At 36.8% G+C, this 15,982-nt stretch overlaps 1 long non-coding RNA gene across 1 annotated transcript; it reads right to left on the bottom strand.

The window, feature by feature from the left end:
• Positions 1 to 8,101: 8,101 nt before the first annotated feature.
• LOC126933524 (uncharacterized) lies at positions 8,102 to 13,800 on the bottom strand. Its single transcript, XR_007718648.1, has 3 exons — positions 12,991 to 13,800; positions 10,221 to 10,546; positions 8,102 to 8,343 (listed from the first exon to the last, which is right to left on the bottom strand). It is a non-coding gene; the product is annotated as an uncharacterized LOC126933524 (long non-coding RNA).
• Between the last annotated feature and the right edge of the window lie 2,182 nt (positions 13,801 to 15,982).

Raw genomic sequence — 15,982 nt, 5'->3', positions numbered from 1 at the left:
AAAGGTACACTGCAGATATTGCCTTTAAAATTCAGATTTTCAAGTGAGAACATGTGGTGTTTGGTTTTCTGTTCTTGTGTTAGTTTGCTGAGAATGATGGTTTCCAGCTTCATCCATGTCCCTGCAAAGGACATGAACTCATCCTTTCTTTTATAGCTGCATAGTATTCCATGGTGTATATGTGCCACATTTTCTTTATCCAGTCTATCATTGGTGGGCATTTGGGTTGGTTCCATGTCTTTGCTGTTGTGAAGAGTGCTGCAATAAACATATGTGTGCATGTGTCTTTATAGTAGAACACTGAGAACACATGGACACAGGGAAGGGAACATCACACACTGGGGCCCATCAGGGGGTGGGGGGCTGGAGAGGGATAGTATTAGGAGAAATACCTAAGGTAGATGACTGGTTGAGGGGTGCAGCAAACCACCATGGCACATGTATACCTATGTAATAAACCTCCACATTCTGCACATGCACTCCAGAAAATAAAGTATAATAATATAAATAAATAAATAACAAAAAGAAGAAAACCCTCAGATTTTCTTCAGGCAATCTCCTTGCAATCAGAAAATGGAAGAGGATGTCCAATATCACCACTGTAGCTAATATGGCTGAAGTTTGTGTCACACTGTATAATACAGTAGCCCCAGCCACATGTGACTATAGACAATTGAAATGAGGATAGTCTCAATGGAGATGTACTTTGAGTGTAAAATGCCCTCTGGATTTCAAATATTTAGTAAAAAATAAAAATAAAAATACCTTATTTGTAATTTTATATTGATTATATGTTGACATTATAATATTTAAGATATCTTGCCTAATAAAACGTATTATTAAATTCAATTTAATTTGTTTATCTTTTACTTATTTATATGCCTACTAGAAAATTTAAATTTAAATATAACATGTTTCTTTTGGACAAGACACTCTTAGTGAAATAAAGCAAGTAAGTAGGACACAACTGAACTGGGAATTAAAAAGCAAAGTCACAATTTTTTGCAGTTGATGTGATTATCTGCCTAAAGAAACCCAAAGTGTTCATATAAATTATTAAAATTTTTTAAAAGTTCAGCAATTTTGGTGGATTAGAAATCACAATAATGTTCCTCTATATATCAACAAAACATAATGAGAAACTTTTATGATAGTCCCATTTACAATAATATATTTTTTAAAACGTCACCTAGGAATGAATCTAAATAAACAGTGTGTGTGAGCCTTTGGAAAAAATTATAACTTTATTTCAATTTAAATTTAAACTTTATTTATTTTTATTAAAGAAAATTTAATAAATGGAGAAATTTAAAAATTTATGTAAGAACCCTCAAGACAAAATCAGCAATTATTTCTAAAGTAACCAGTAAATTCAAAACAAGTGAAAAAATCCCAAGAATATTTCAAATATCCAGAGAAGCTGGTTTTAAACGTACGTAGAAGAAAAAAGTCAAAAATAAACAAAACGATTCTTGAGCTACATAACAATGTCAATGAACTTGATCTACCAAATACAAAAATTATTACTTATTCATACAGTGAAATATTGCCGTAGCTTATTTGAACACAATTGCTAAAACATTTCATGTTTTCATTAAAGCATGTTAAATTTTATATAAACTAAACGAACAGGGAAATATAAGTTATTAATATTGAAAAGAAACCACAGACATCTTCACCCTACACCATATTTATTTATTTATTTCATAAATGAAAAAACAAAAAATGTGTAATTTTAAGATTAAATACCGGAGATCATCTTTATAGTCTCAGATTTTGAAATGTGTTCTTTAAACAAGATTCAAAATGAGAGCTACAAAGAATTGAGCGGTAATTTTAATCTAGCTGAACATTAAAACTTCTGGTGTTAAAAAGAAACTACTAAAAGCAAAACAAAAACTAAAATAATTGGAGAATATGTGATCAATATATATATGACAAAAGCTTATTATTCAAAATATTTTAAAATCAAACTTCTACAAATTATTATGAAAGAGAAAAACTATTCAAAATAAAAATACGTGAAGGAAATTGAGAGGCAGTTGAAAGAAGAGAATAAACAGATGGTCAAGGAACATGCGGAAAGATGTTCAACCCCACTGGTAATTATGTAAATAAAAATTACAATCACAATGAGATACAATTTTATACCCAACAGATTGTCAAGAACAAAAACAAACAAAAAACTTGGCAACACTACACATTGATGGGGATATCGAAGGACATAAAACAGGATGCAAAAATATTGGTGGTTGGATAGTTTTTTCCAATATTCTCAAGTCACTGATCTGTGATAAAGTCTAGGAACTGGGATTTTTGTCTTTTAAAAATGTATATATTTCTAGATGATTTCAATATTTATTCAATTTTGAAAACAATGCCTTATATTTTCACCCAAAGGGGGATAGGCACATCAACTTTTAGATACTTAAACACTAATGTACAATAGCAAAATTAAAGGACTTAATGGAACCTCAAAAATATAGTGTTCCACAAAAATGTAAGGTACAGAAAAGTAGACACGGTATCACATGGATTTTGAGAACTCCTAAATGGCACTATCTCCTGGAAACTTGGGTTTTGAAGCTATTACAGGATAACTTACTATAAGAAACCATAGATAGTTTAATATCAGAAATACTACAATTCAACAAATTAAAGAATGAAATCATATTGTCATTTATTAATAGATCCTAAAAAGATGCTAGATAAAATCGAAAAGTTATAAAAAGATCTCTTAGTAAAATGTGCATACAAGAAAATGATTTAACATAATGAGGTTTACTTATCACACACTAACAGAAAACATATTTCTAGCAACAGAGTTGCTAAAACTGCTAGTATTAAATTCCAGAACTAGGATGTCTATTGTCTATATTACCATTATTCAACATTCCTGGCAAAGTACATTTGTAATAATACAGTATTAAATAATTAGTATAAATACCTTTTATTAATATTTTTTCTAAAGATGTGATTATGTGTCTTGGAAATCCAATGATTGGCCAAAAAAATGAAAAATTTTTTATTAGATTGAATAAATTACTTTGGTGTAGGGGCTGAATTAAAGGCACACAAATATCAATAGATTTCCCCAATCCCAGAAATAACTAGCTATAAACAGAGATGAAAAACTTCTTCTTTTTTTTTTTTTTTTTGGGACAGAATATCGCTCTGTTGGCCAGGCTGGAGTACAATGGCACAATCTTGGCTCACTGCAATCTCCGCCTCCTGGGTTCAAGTGATTCTCCTGCCTCAGCCTCCCAAGTAGCTGGGATTACAGGCACCAACGCCCACGCCTGGCTAATTTTTGTATTTTTTTAGTAGAGATGGGGTTTCACCATATTAGCCAGGCTGGTCTTGAACTCCTAACCTCAGGTAATCCGCCTGCCTCAGCCTCCCAAAGTGTGGGGATTACAGGGGTCAGCCACCGTGCCCAGTCGAAAAACTTTTTTTATACAAAAATATGCCAAAGCTATAAAATATTTAAGAATGTATTTCACATTAGAGATATAAGATCTGTATAGAAAAATACAAAATTTTATGAAATGAAAACATACACTTTTTGAATGAGAAATTGTGATATCTTAATGCTCATTTTAACAAAACATACATAAAATTTTGCATATGATTCCAATAAGAATTTCATTTTTTCAGTGGTGAAGGAAAAAGACAAAGATTTCTATAAAAGGTTCTTAAAATTCCAGTGGGATAATAACAAAGAGTAAATAAAACTGTGATATAAGAAATTACTGTGGAAATATTTGTGCTTTTGATGTATTAAAATAACACAAAGTTTTAAAATGTTATTTGTAATATAATAATGTCATTTATGCACTTGAATATAAGTGCATAAATGGATCGCTGAAAATAAAATAAAATCCAGAATATGGTAATCTAATTTATTTCAGATAAAATTTTAATTAAACTGAAAACTGATTGTCTGTTTAATACATTATACACTTAACACATTGAAAAGGTGTTTCAAAAAATACCTTTTAAAAATTAAATTCCAGAAAAATTAAAAACCGTTATGAAAATCAATAAAATAAAGCTCTGTAAGTATAATCTAAGTAACAACATTGTAAAAACGACCTGAAACCTGAATGCTTAAAAAACAAACAAAATAAGTAATATGTCAAAAAAATATGAAATATGTAAACTGATACACCAAAATTGGAAAAAAATTAAATGGCTATGTAAGCCAAAATGATGAATTTCCATAAATGATAAAAAAGAGACAAAAAATAGAGTCAAAGAATAAATTAGGCAATCATAGAAGAGAAAGCTCTAATTGTCAATGATAGTATTTAAAAACCACTCAACTTTCGAAGGTTTGCACATCTCTCATCAGATTTATTCCCAAGTACTTCATATTTTTGACGGTATTTTAAATTTCTTGGGCATTTAAAATAATTCAAAAATGAGACTTTTTGTCAAAAAAGTCTTTAAATTTGTAAATCCATATAGATATTAATTTTAAGACATCAAGATTATTGTGACAGAAAATTTTACACAGTTGGTTTATTACAGATGATTTACTGAGGAATAAAATCCTTAATGTGCAGGTAACACAGGCAAAATTATTCAGCAAAAACATACATCTTTTTTGTCATACCCACAAAGAGTTATTGGCTTAGTCTTTTCCAGTAGATTAAGGAATTCTCCACCAGACCTACTGAGATACGTAGCATCTCAGTATCCTAGATCTATCTATCCAGATACGTAGGCTCTTACTGGAGACCTAGTAGGTATCCAGTGGACATGCTGAAGTAACATCCTGGAAACACAAGAAAGTTCACTTTTCTCTGCATTCCAAAATATCTTCCATAAAAGCCTATTGGCAGAAACCCCCCAACTTCACTGAGACTCAGTTTTTCATTTGCAAAAAGGGAGTGGTAACAACCTGACACATCTTTTGTAAGGCGTAAGTGGGTGATATAATGTCTGAGTCGTATGGCACTCTAGATGGTAAAATACGGAAAAAGTACTTTTCTGCTAGATGTTAGTGAATCTTCTTTTAATAAGACATCCATGAGAAGGAGAAAACCTCCAAAGTTCATGATGGTTTGGCTACCTACTCAGAGAAACTTGGACACAATCAGTATGAGGAATTAATGAGAACAGGAAAGTCTTAGTGTGCTTATATCACGTAACATCTACATGTCAGCAAATCTATTGACAGGCCTTTTTCAGCATAAACTTTGTCAGTCTCTTAATCTTGGCTCTTCTACATCAATTTAATAGGGTTGTCTTAAAAACAAACAAATGAGAACAACGAAAAAGCCGCAACAGATGGTTTATGAAATTGCAGAAGTTTGAAGCAGAAAGAGAGCCATAGAAATAATCTGATCACATTCATCCATTATAAATGTCATCTATAGCTTCCTTGTCAGGATTATCAAGGATCTCCGTTGATTACTTCCAGTGATAAGAAGTCACTTATGAGAGAGGTCATTTCATTTTAATTATCAGTTAAATAATCATTCCACTGAAATCTCCCTCTCTTAATTTTCCACCCAATGGAGCTACCTAGAAAGCATCAAATTTTACTTTCTCTTGACAGTTCCCTTATACGTGAAAACAGAATTAGGGTCCCCATTCAGTTTTCTTTCTTCAGTTAAATGTCTCCTTTTCTTTCAGTGTTATCTCCTCATTTCAAGTAGTTTTCTGGTTTTATAATACTTAGCATACTAGTTGCTCTCCTCTGGATAAATTCCACATTGTCAATTTTACTTTTAAACTTTTATGCTCAGAACTGAGTAGGATATAGCTGCTGTGCTTGATGGAGCAAAGTCATGAAGAAAGTAGCAGTTTTTCTCCAGTGGTTATGCCCAACTGTTTTCATATTCGGCTTTGTCACACAGTCATGCCTGGGGCAGGTCAAGATCCTTCAGATCAAGACCTGGGCTCTTCGAGGAAGTAAAATACAAAGGTTTTACTGCAGAGGACACCTCTGACAGAAGTCTCTCTTTCTCTCTCTCTTTCTCTCCCTCCTTTGCATTTTAAGTTGCACTTTGTAAACAACTAAGTCAAAGCACTATTCAGCCCCTGAAAAATAGAAGCAAGCCCTCTAAATAATAGAATGCGTTAAATAAGAATTCCAAACATTGTATACATATGACACTTGAAAGAGTTTTCCTGAAAGTAGCCTGACCTGTTAAAAACCTTGGTTCTAGCCATAATGTTGATGATATGTTTGAACTCCTGAGGCATACGATCTCTCATGTAGGTTAGGCTGTTAATACAATACCTTATGGCATCTAACAATGACAAAAATCATGTTGCAGTTGAGTCAAGCTTAACCATACCATGGGCAGGTAAGTTTTTATTTAAAAAAAAAAATCCCTACTTGAGTGCCCATCAATTCCGGTATGCCTGGGTTATATTTGTCTCTCTCTGTTTTTCAATATAGGTCCCAAGAGAAAATTGATCTTATTTCCAGTTCCTAATGAAAATACGAGATTTTTAAAAACTACAATGAAAGGTTTCAATTTATAGAGGGTGTATTCTCTTCCTCAAGTTGGAGCATCTGCAATACCTTCCCTCAAGCGAAATGTTCATCTTATTTAGAGGATATTAGGATGGTTTGCTATTTCCTGTGCCTCACGACTGCATACGTATTTGCCAACTGATATTTAATAAAACCATTCAAGGACCATGACATTTCGTTGGATGGCACAGTAAGGAGAGAAGTCTGATGAGAGCAAACCCGTACGGCAGGAATTGGAGGAAGGTACAAGGAAAGTATCTTTGCTTTTGCATTTGGGAGATTCAAAGAAGCAGGTTTTTTGTTTGTTTGTTTCTTAGAAAACAACAAAGTTGTCTCTCCGCCCCTACTACACAGAACCACTTTCAGAGAAGACTTTTGAAAGCTTCGACAACAACAAAAAACTAAACTAAAACTAAACAAAATCTTTCCGGCTACTAAAACAGGATTTGCTTCATCTTCAAGATGTTCTTTCACAGCCATGTCCTAGTTATGACAGTGTGGAAAGTCGGAATGACAACCACCAAACCAAACTGGTCTCTATCTTCACCCTCTCACAGAAAAAAAAAAAAAGCCCCATCTTGGAATGTGCTCTGAAGATTTTCTCATCTCACTGAAGCTAGGAAAGAATTCACCCCAGAGGCTAGAGCAACATGCTTGGCTAAGCTTCCCACAAAACCAAGGGCCGCTTGCCTGAAAGGTTTTCCTTTCATTGGAATCGCTTACGGATATGTCATCACTGACTCATATCTCATAAACACGATTTACAAAAAAAGCTTGTCAGCTGGGTTTTATTAAATTGTAAATTTAAAAAAAAAAAAAAACAAAAACCTGCATCCAGAATATCCAACAAGCTCAACACCCACAGATTCACTGGCTCATCTTCCAGCATCATGTGGTGGTTGATAAGTCTGAAGAACACACACACCTCATCAGCTCCCATCAAACTCTCTCTGCACCCACGGGAAAGCTCCACATTCACAGAATTCCTCCCACACAGGCCTGCACCCCATCAGCACAAGCAAAGATGAGGATTTACTCTGTGAGTCCAAAGAAAATAAATTGCTCCATTTATACATGACACATGAAAGAAAAAGTCATGCTTATGTCAAGCTAGAAATACACTTTTTAAAAGACAAAATTGTTACTTAAAAAAGGAAAAGTGCTTTGGCTCAGGAATGCCTGGTGAGTGCAATAATTCAATTAAAATGCATTGTTCTGACTCTGGCAAGTATTCATTTGTTCACCAATATTTTAGAGAAGTCTATTCTCATTGGTTCTTTGAGTTCGTGGAAAGCTTCATGTCATGTTATTGGATTGTCTTGTATTTTAAATGATTACTATATAGGCATCCTGGGAAGATGGAAAGACATTAAAAACCCTAAATCCTAGGCACCTCTTCTATCTACTTTACAAAATAGTGTCTACGAAATAATTCAACAGAAGCAAAGGGTATGGAATCCTTAGTAAAACCTGAAATAAGTGAAGAAAATTATGCCTTTCAGAATCTGGAAGGCATTTATATGCCTTTCCACATCAGTAGGCTGGATTTAAACTGCGATGATAGGAGAGCTAGGATTTATAATGAGACCAGTTTAAGTTACTGTGTTGATGATGTATTTTATTAGAGTAGCACTACTGGGGACAAACATCTTCTAAAAATGGATGAAGGCAGCAACATGACAAGTTTGTTTTCAGCTCACATAAGCCTTAAGAATTGTTTTCTTCATTAGTGCATGACTTTCCTTGCAGTTCTGATTCTGGGACCCAGTCTTCTGTCATACTGTGGCTCTGGTAACTTCAATATATGTTTTCCAAAACAAATTATCCAAGGCATCTGGGTGAATCTGAAACTAAAGGCAAGAGCATAGGAAATGACATGTAATCAACTATCATGGACCACCATGGAAATAGCACTTACCACTTCTACACACATCTCATTGGCCGGGACTCGGTCATGTAACCTCACCTGACTTTAGGGAACACTGGAAATGTCTCCTAGTTGTATGCTCAGGAGAAAAAGAGGATGGGTTTGGTAAACAGCAGGCCAGTTTTTGCTACTTAAGGAAAAGAAGAAATTCCCATTCTACCCTCTTTCCTCTTCCAGTGAGAAGGCATGACAAGGACCACAGCTCATCCTCATTCAGTGTGCAGCAGACATTTAGGAGAGACTTTCATCAGTGATTCCAGAGACTGTTTTATTTCAGTTCCTCTCCCGAGAGTTCTCTTAACAGAGAGTAAGTATCAAAACTGGAGCTTCTGATAATTGTACCATGGGCCTGGGCCTTGGTATTCTGAATAATAATTACTAAGGCATTCTGCTGAACTGGGTTTTTAAGATCAATTGTATCTGAGTTGCCACACCATGGAATGTCTTTCTGTGATTTTTTTCACTGTCAAATCTATGTGTGTTTGATCATGTAGACAACCTTTCTTTTGTTTTTCCATTCCTTTCAAAAAGTAAATTGAGACAGCTTACAAAATAAAATTCAACAAGTAAATAATAGACCCCTGGACCTTGAAAATGGAATATTATTGGTAGTAAAATTAAATGAAGATGGGGGTGAGAGTATTACATTTAATGTATACATGCATGTCTTTAAAAGAGAGGGATGAAGTTGAGGGTTGTAAATAAGCTCATTTAATAGTGGCCAAAGCAAAGAATGCGACCTCAAACATAGGGCCTGTAATTCTCTTTCATGCTGCCCTGATGTGCTCTTTCTTGCCAGGGACTCCTACATTTCCCTAAATCTGTTAACAGCAAGAACAGAGTAGAGGGGAAAATTCTTGAAAAGAATACTTAATATGAGTGATGAAATCAAGTGCTAAATTTAAAAAGAAAGGAACGCGATGGGCAATTATTATAGCAAAAAGAGAAAAGGAAAAGTGAAAAACAGAGAAAGAAAACTGGCAATCTAACTCATTTTTGACTAGAAACAGGACACAAGAAGCAAACTGGTGGTGGTGTGTTGGAGGGGGGAGGTGGTGGTGTTTAAGCAAGGATGTCAGACTCCCCAGATTAAACTAGTGAAGAACAGGAAGGGAGAAGGAGAGGGAGAAGAGGCAAAATGCACAAAACTCCATAAAAGGGAGCTGAGTGTCCATGTGTTTGAATAGATGGATATAAATAGAACATCACAGTATTCGGAATGTTTGTGGAACTCCTTATGATAACAATGAGCATCCTATTAAAAATAGGATGCTTACCTTCCAAATTCTATCAAAACGTAACAGGAAATAAATATTAACCAAAGTACCAAAAAGCATAGTAAAAATGGAATGAGTTATTGTATATATCTGCAATGAATGTCTTAGCACAAAATGGGAGTTCAACTAAAAAAAACAGAAATGGTTCAAAAATTTATGGTGTGTTTTCTGAATAAAATACTACATAGCTATTAAAGAGAACATCGTGGAAACACCATAACAACAAGTCTAATTGTTTATTATTTAGTAGCAATAAAAAAGGAAGGGTCAAGAGGATATGTATGCTGTCATTACAACCGTGTAAAACAACTGTGGACAATAAATAAAAAAAATTGTGAAAAATATTATGTATTGAAGATCATGGAGATAGAATTTTTATTTAAATAGTCTAACTGGTATATTATTATTTCAACAAGAATAAATAGAGACAGAGAAACAAAAATAAATACTGTCCAATATCTCTTAGTGTTTGACTTAACAAGAGTGTCTGGACGTGTTGGGGGGACCAAGTTTGGAGCATTACCGTGGATTGAAATTGTGCTCTGCTAAGACTGGGATGAACATGCACAGAGACACCCTGGGCAGCTCTGCTCATGCCTTTGTCACCCAGCCTGACCCTCCCTTGCTCAAGTTGCCGAGAGGTCCATGTGTGTTCAGTGGTCCCAGCAGGACCAGAAGCATCAAGGGCCTCCTTGGCCATCCTTGGCGCCTGTGGCCATTCCTTCAGCTTCTGCCTCAGCTTCTTCACATGCCAGTATCAAGGAGGGAGATAAATTATGTCCTCTGGGCTTCAGTTTCCTCCTGTGTCAACCCAACCGCTTGGGTGAGGATTGAGGGGAGTGCAGTACTCTGTAAAGGAGAAAGTACCATTAGGTACAGATGGGAGCTGCGTGCTTCCACCTTGCCACTGTCCTCTTTTTACTTCTCCTTCTCTCTATCTCTTGCTCTCTCTCTCTGTCTCTATCGGTCACACACACACACACACACACACACACACACACACAAGCATTTATACATATTCATGCACTCCTTCTGCTCTATGTATCCTCAGCTCTGTCGTTAGTGAACACAGGTTGCTCCCTCTTGGCTCCAAGAAGGACATGCTATTATTTTTGCTTGCCAAACTCATCCTTCAAGTTCCACTGACGCCTCCTTCATTTTATCTGTCTACTAACCACTTGAAATGAATGCTTTTTGTTGTTGCCATTTATAGGACAGAATAATTTTGCACTGTGATAAGATTATTCGTCTGGAATTTCAGAAATCCCCATATACCTGGAGAGACTGATTAAGGAGATCTCTGCAATAAAGTGCTGCCACAGGTTGGTCACCACGGGAAGCCCTCTCAATGTTTCAAAGCACTTTGAGCAATATTCATTTTATTATTTAAAATAAAATATTTTTAAAAATATTATTAAAATGTATTATTTATTATTAATGCCATCAAAACTCAAGGAGTCAAGTAGAATGGAATGCATTACTATAATCATTTTATAAACGAGGAATAGGAGGCCTAGATATATTGCAAAACACATGTAAGATTAATATCCAGTCAATGGCAGAACTGGGAATAGAATTCAGGACTGTCTGGGCCTCGGTCCTAAGCTCCCTGAAGTACACTTGTGTTTCCCTAATGCTGATTATTACGGCTCTACGAGGTAGGAGGTTGTGTCTATACTACTAGTTCTCAAACTGTAAGGTGTATCAGAGTCGCCAGCTGGTAGGCCCCATCTCAGACTCTCTGATGAGTTTATGATTCTGCAGATTTGGGGAGGCTTTGGTCATTTGCATTTCGAACAATTTTCCCAGGAAATGCTGATACCACTGATGACTTTGAGAACTACTCATCTCTATAAATCCTTGGAGTTGCTTAAAATAAACTATTGACCAGCCAATTCTATCAATTGCTTCTCCATAAATGACATTTTTTTAAAAAAGTCACTATTCCCAATTGCAATGGTGCTATACTTTTCCTGGTCAAGTTTCCCAACTTACAAAATGCCTTCGGATATTGTGTTTAATGGAGTGTGTGGTGGGGAAGGAGTTGCCAAATGCATGGGTCTTTGGCCCTTATTAATATTTAGAGTTTCCTGAACCTTAAGAAAAGCGGGGCTCAACAGCATGGTAGAGAGACGTGCTGAAACAAACAGAACCATTCAGGGCAACAGGAACGAGCTAACGTGTACGTTAAATGTTAACTCCCTTTAAAAATAAAATAACACAGAAAGTAATCTTCGCTGGGGAAATAGATCACACTAGATTAGGCAAATGTTGTTGTTTCAGGTGGCTAACCTTATTGCTCTAAACTCGAGCCTGGAGTTAAAAAACAAAACCACGAGCTGGAGGGTCAGTCTACAGTGCAGTAGTTTGAATCCAGTCCTATTAACAGTAACTTAATACTATGAATTCGGGAAGTTTGGACTTTGGCCCTCTTGCTCAGGAGACCTTAAAAATAAAGATAGCTGCACAGTGAACATGAGCCACCCGCTTATTTTCCATTAGGTACCTGGTGAGAGATATTTATTTCGCCTGTTGTCTGCTGGATGATTTTTTCCAGGGTCAAAAGTACGATTGTGTACTGGGTACACAAGTGTGGAGTTAAGTATGGGGGGCCCTAGAACGGGAGCTTGAACAGATGCTCTTGGAACAGTTGTACATAATTCACTCCTCTTGGAATTTGGCTTCCCCAGTACAACCTCAGTCATGTGAAACATTAAGCCAGGGTGGATGGTTGTCAACTGCAGAGCTTATCCACTGCGCTGCTGAAAGGCCAGCAACGGGACGCTGTCACGGTGGACAGGTTGCTATGCTGAGAAAATTATGGCCACCACACACATTAAGCAAGAGATCTCAGCTCCGAAAAACCCGATAAAACCCTCAAGAGCGTGAACAGGGAATAGTTGTCTGGAGAGAGTGGAGAAAGGCACCACAATGATTCAGTTTGATGATCTAAACAAGGAACAGACACACCACCACAAAACCTGGTCATAATTGTCTCTCTCACAGACATCAACATCTAGCCATGCTGCACACTGTTCATTTCCCAAGGGTCTTACCCTTGGACACCTTCATTAAAACACTGAATTATGCTGCGCTCCTCCTGTCCTTTGCATTCCATGAATAAGCCATGCCTCTGCTAGTTCCAGCCTGAAATTTATGGGGTACCTTCTATACACCAAGCATTAGATTAGTGAAATCCCACAATGTAAGGTCAATGTCAATACCTTTTTGAAAGACGTTATTCGAATCAATTTACAAATAAGAAAGACTAAATGATAGGTTTAGTAACTTACCCAAGGCGAAAGAGGTAGGAAGCATGAAAATCAGAATCAGAGTCGTAACTGGTTGCAAAATACCTTGGTTGATATTTTAGACATTGTTCTCTCTGCTTATGATGTTTTTCCAGTTGTCTGCCAAGGCAACATCATCTTTTTAGTCCTGGTCACAGTCCAATGCTATCTCTTCCGTGTGGCTTTCCTGGAACCCTTCCTCTGACCAAGCACAGCTGCTTACGCTTCGTTCTTGCGTCCTCACAGCCTTTGTGTGCACATAGAGTATATATCACAATTATCTGCAATTATCTGCATGTTTATCTTCCAGATTTCATATACCATGCATGCTTAAGGACACTTCACCTCATTTATCTTTACGTATTAAATACCTGGTGCTCAATAAATATATGTTGAATTAAACTAAACTATACCTCTAATTATAACACCATTCAGCGTTGGCTTCTAGGTTGGGCACGGTGGCTCACACTTGTAATCCCAGCACTTTGGGAGACCGAGGAGGGCAGGTCACTTGAGGTCAGGAGTTCGAGACCAGCCTGGCCAACGTAGTGAAACCCTGTCTCTATTAAAAGTATAAAAATTAGCTGAGTGTTGTGGTGGGCACCTATAATCCCAGCCACATCAGGAGGCTGAGGCAGGAGAATTGCTTGAAGCAGGGAAGCAGAGGTTGCAGTGAGCCGAGATTGTGCCACTGCACTCCAACCTAGGCGACAGAGTGAGACTTTGTCTCAAAAACAAAAAACAAATGAAAAACAGAGATGGCTTCTAATTATATTGCATAAGCAAAATTGCTCCTTAGGCTTAAGTCTAATTGCTTACTATCCACATAAGGCAGACCCAGAAGCAAATATCACATGGAACCCCTGTTGAGGACCTGTAGCCCATTGTTTATGGCCCAAATGCAAAGCAAGAGGCCACAAATTAGGAAAGCTGAACAAGGATCAGTTTAAGTCCTGCTGGGCAGGAGTTGCCATTACAGAGACAACAGTTGGCATTGGTGATGCATGTGGAGATTCCAAGTGTTCTCACTGTGCACCCTGCAAGCCTTACCTTAGGATGCAGATTGTCATAGTTCTTTTTTAAAGATGAGAAAAGTGAAGTTCAATGATGAATAAATTATCCAATGTCATGTAGCGAATACGGTACAAGAATATGATTTTGAGCCAGGTTTTTACACACCCTAACACTTTTGTATAAGCCAATTCTATCTTGAAGAATTGAGATCAAAGACAATAGGTATGTTTCTAAAAAAATGGAAACTAAAAGCAACGAGAACAAAAACAAAAACAAAAACAAGACAGTGTGAATGCCTAGTGTACCTAGTGTTAGAAAGTGAGATTCAGCCAAGAATTGTGGAAACCCAAACATCCAGCTTCTTGTCTTGTCTCTCTGCCTGCTAGTAGTGTAACATTGGCCAAAACAATTACTTTCTAGAAGCCTCCATTTTCTTTTCGAACCTCTATTAAACAAAAATAATCATCTGAGGCCTTCTTTCCTTAAAGAAATACACGATATATGGAGCTGATCCATCTTAAACCTCCTTGTAAACTGCAAAACACTCTAAAAGCCAGAGTGGCAGTTACAGGTGTTTTTACCTCTTGAAGAATGATGAAATGGGTTGGGACAGTCATGGTTCAATCATTTAATTATAAATAAAAAAATTCCTGCACACAAGACTTGCTAAGGGAAATACTTTTATTTCTTTGCAGAGTCTCTTTTGTACCTTTAAATTTTATCAAATATGCAAAGGGCATGATTAGTATTTACAGGCTCCGTCTAAATTTGAGATGAGAAGGAAGTTATGAACATATTGGATGAAATTCAGACTACAAGTTCTGGAGGAAAGAGAAGCAGTCTGTTGGCAAAAGTGTGTGCCTTGTTGGAATGTGATGTGGGTGGCCCAGTGATCCTAGGCGCTGTTTGCCCTCACATCTGTAGTCCTGAGCTGCCATTGCTCCTTCTTCCCATGTAGGAGAGATGTTCTGCTGATTTCTGGGATAGCCAGACCCATGTACACAACCTGTGGATTTCAGAAAACTGCATACTCTGAGGTCAGGAAACATCCCTTTGCACACTTGGCCTCTGGACTTCCCTCCCGCTGGCTCCTGAGTTACCATCACAGAACTTTAGTCTCTTCAGATTACAGGCCACAGACATCCATCAAAGATCGTTGTCTGTTTGTTGCTTAAACAGGGGAGATTGGCCAGAAATTTTGTTTTGAAATCATCCTGGAAACTGTAAGCAAGTTATCTCAGAATGTAAGAGGGCATGAAAAGAAAAGCCATTTATGAAGGTTTAATGACACATTGCACTTTTGAAAAGAGAGGAAGAAATTTATGATGACCCTAAATGTAGAGTGTGGAATAGACAAATGGCTGAACTAGAAAATAGAGAAGGAGGATTAACTTAGGAGAGGTACTGGGAGAATTTAAAGAATGCAGCAATTTTAGTTATGTTGGGTTTGGGGACCTGTGGCACACACAGATATAAATGTCCATCAGGTGATTACATATAGACAGGTGTGGGGTTTTTATGCAGAAAGGTAGATTGGTAATTCTCTCTCTCTCACACACACGCACACACACACACAGAGCAGATAATAACTTCTCAATGACAATTATTCATTCATCCACTAATTTGTCAATTAATAATTTCTTGGAGAATTCTCTTTTCCAGGCACAGTGCTGACTCCTAGGAATGTAGAAATTAATCAGACAGAGCCATCCCTGAGCTGGCAGCGTAGTAGACATTAACAGTTACAACTCCAACTAACACAGATACACATGGGGCATCAGAGAGCACAGAAGAGATGTGATGTGGAACTACTGTGTTTGCCTGAGATGACATTTGAGCTGAATATCAGAATGGGAAGAAATTCACTGGTGGATGTGGGTGGGAACAGTGTTGCAGGAAGAGGAACTGTCTGTGCAAAAGGATAAATTTTTTAAAAGCCTCTATGTTCGGACTGGCTTGTTGCCTTAAATAAAAATATCAG

This window comes from Macaca thibetana, chromosome 13, assembly GCF_024542745.1.
Source record: "Macaca thibetana thibetana isolate TM-01 chromosome 13, ASM2454274v1, whole genome shotgun sequence".
Lineage (NCBI taxonomy): Eukaryota > Metazoa > Chordata > Mammalia > Primates > Cercopithecidae > Macaca > Macaca thibetana.
Note: the sequence above shows the minus strand (reverse complement) of the source record. Positions and strands in the feature narration are given on the sequence as shown.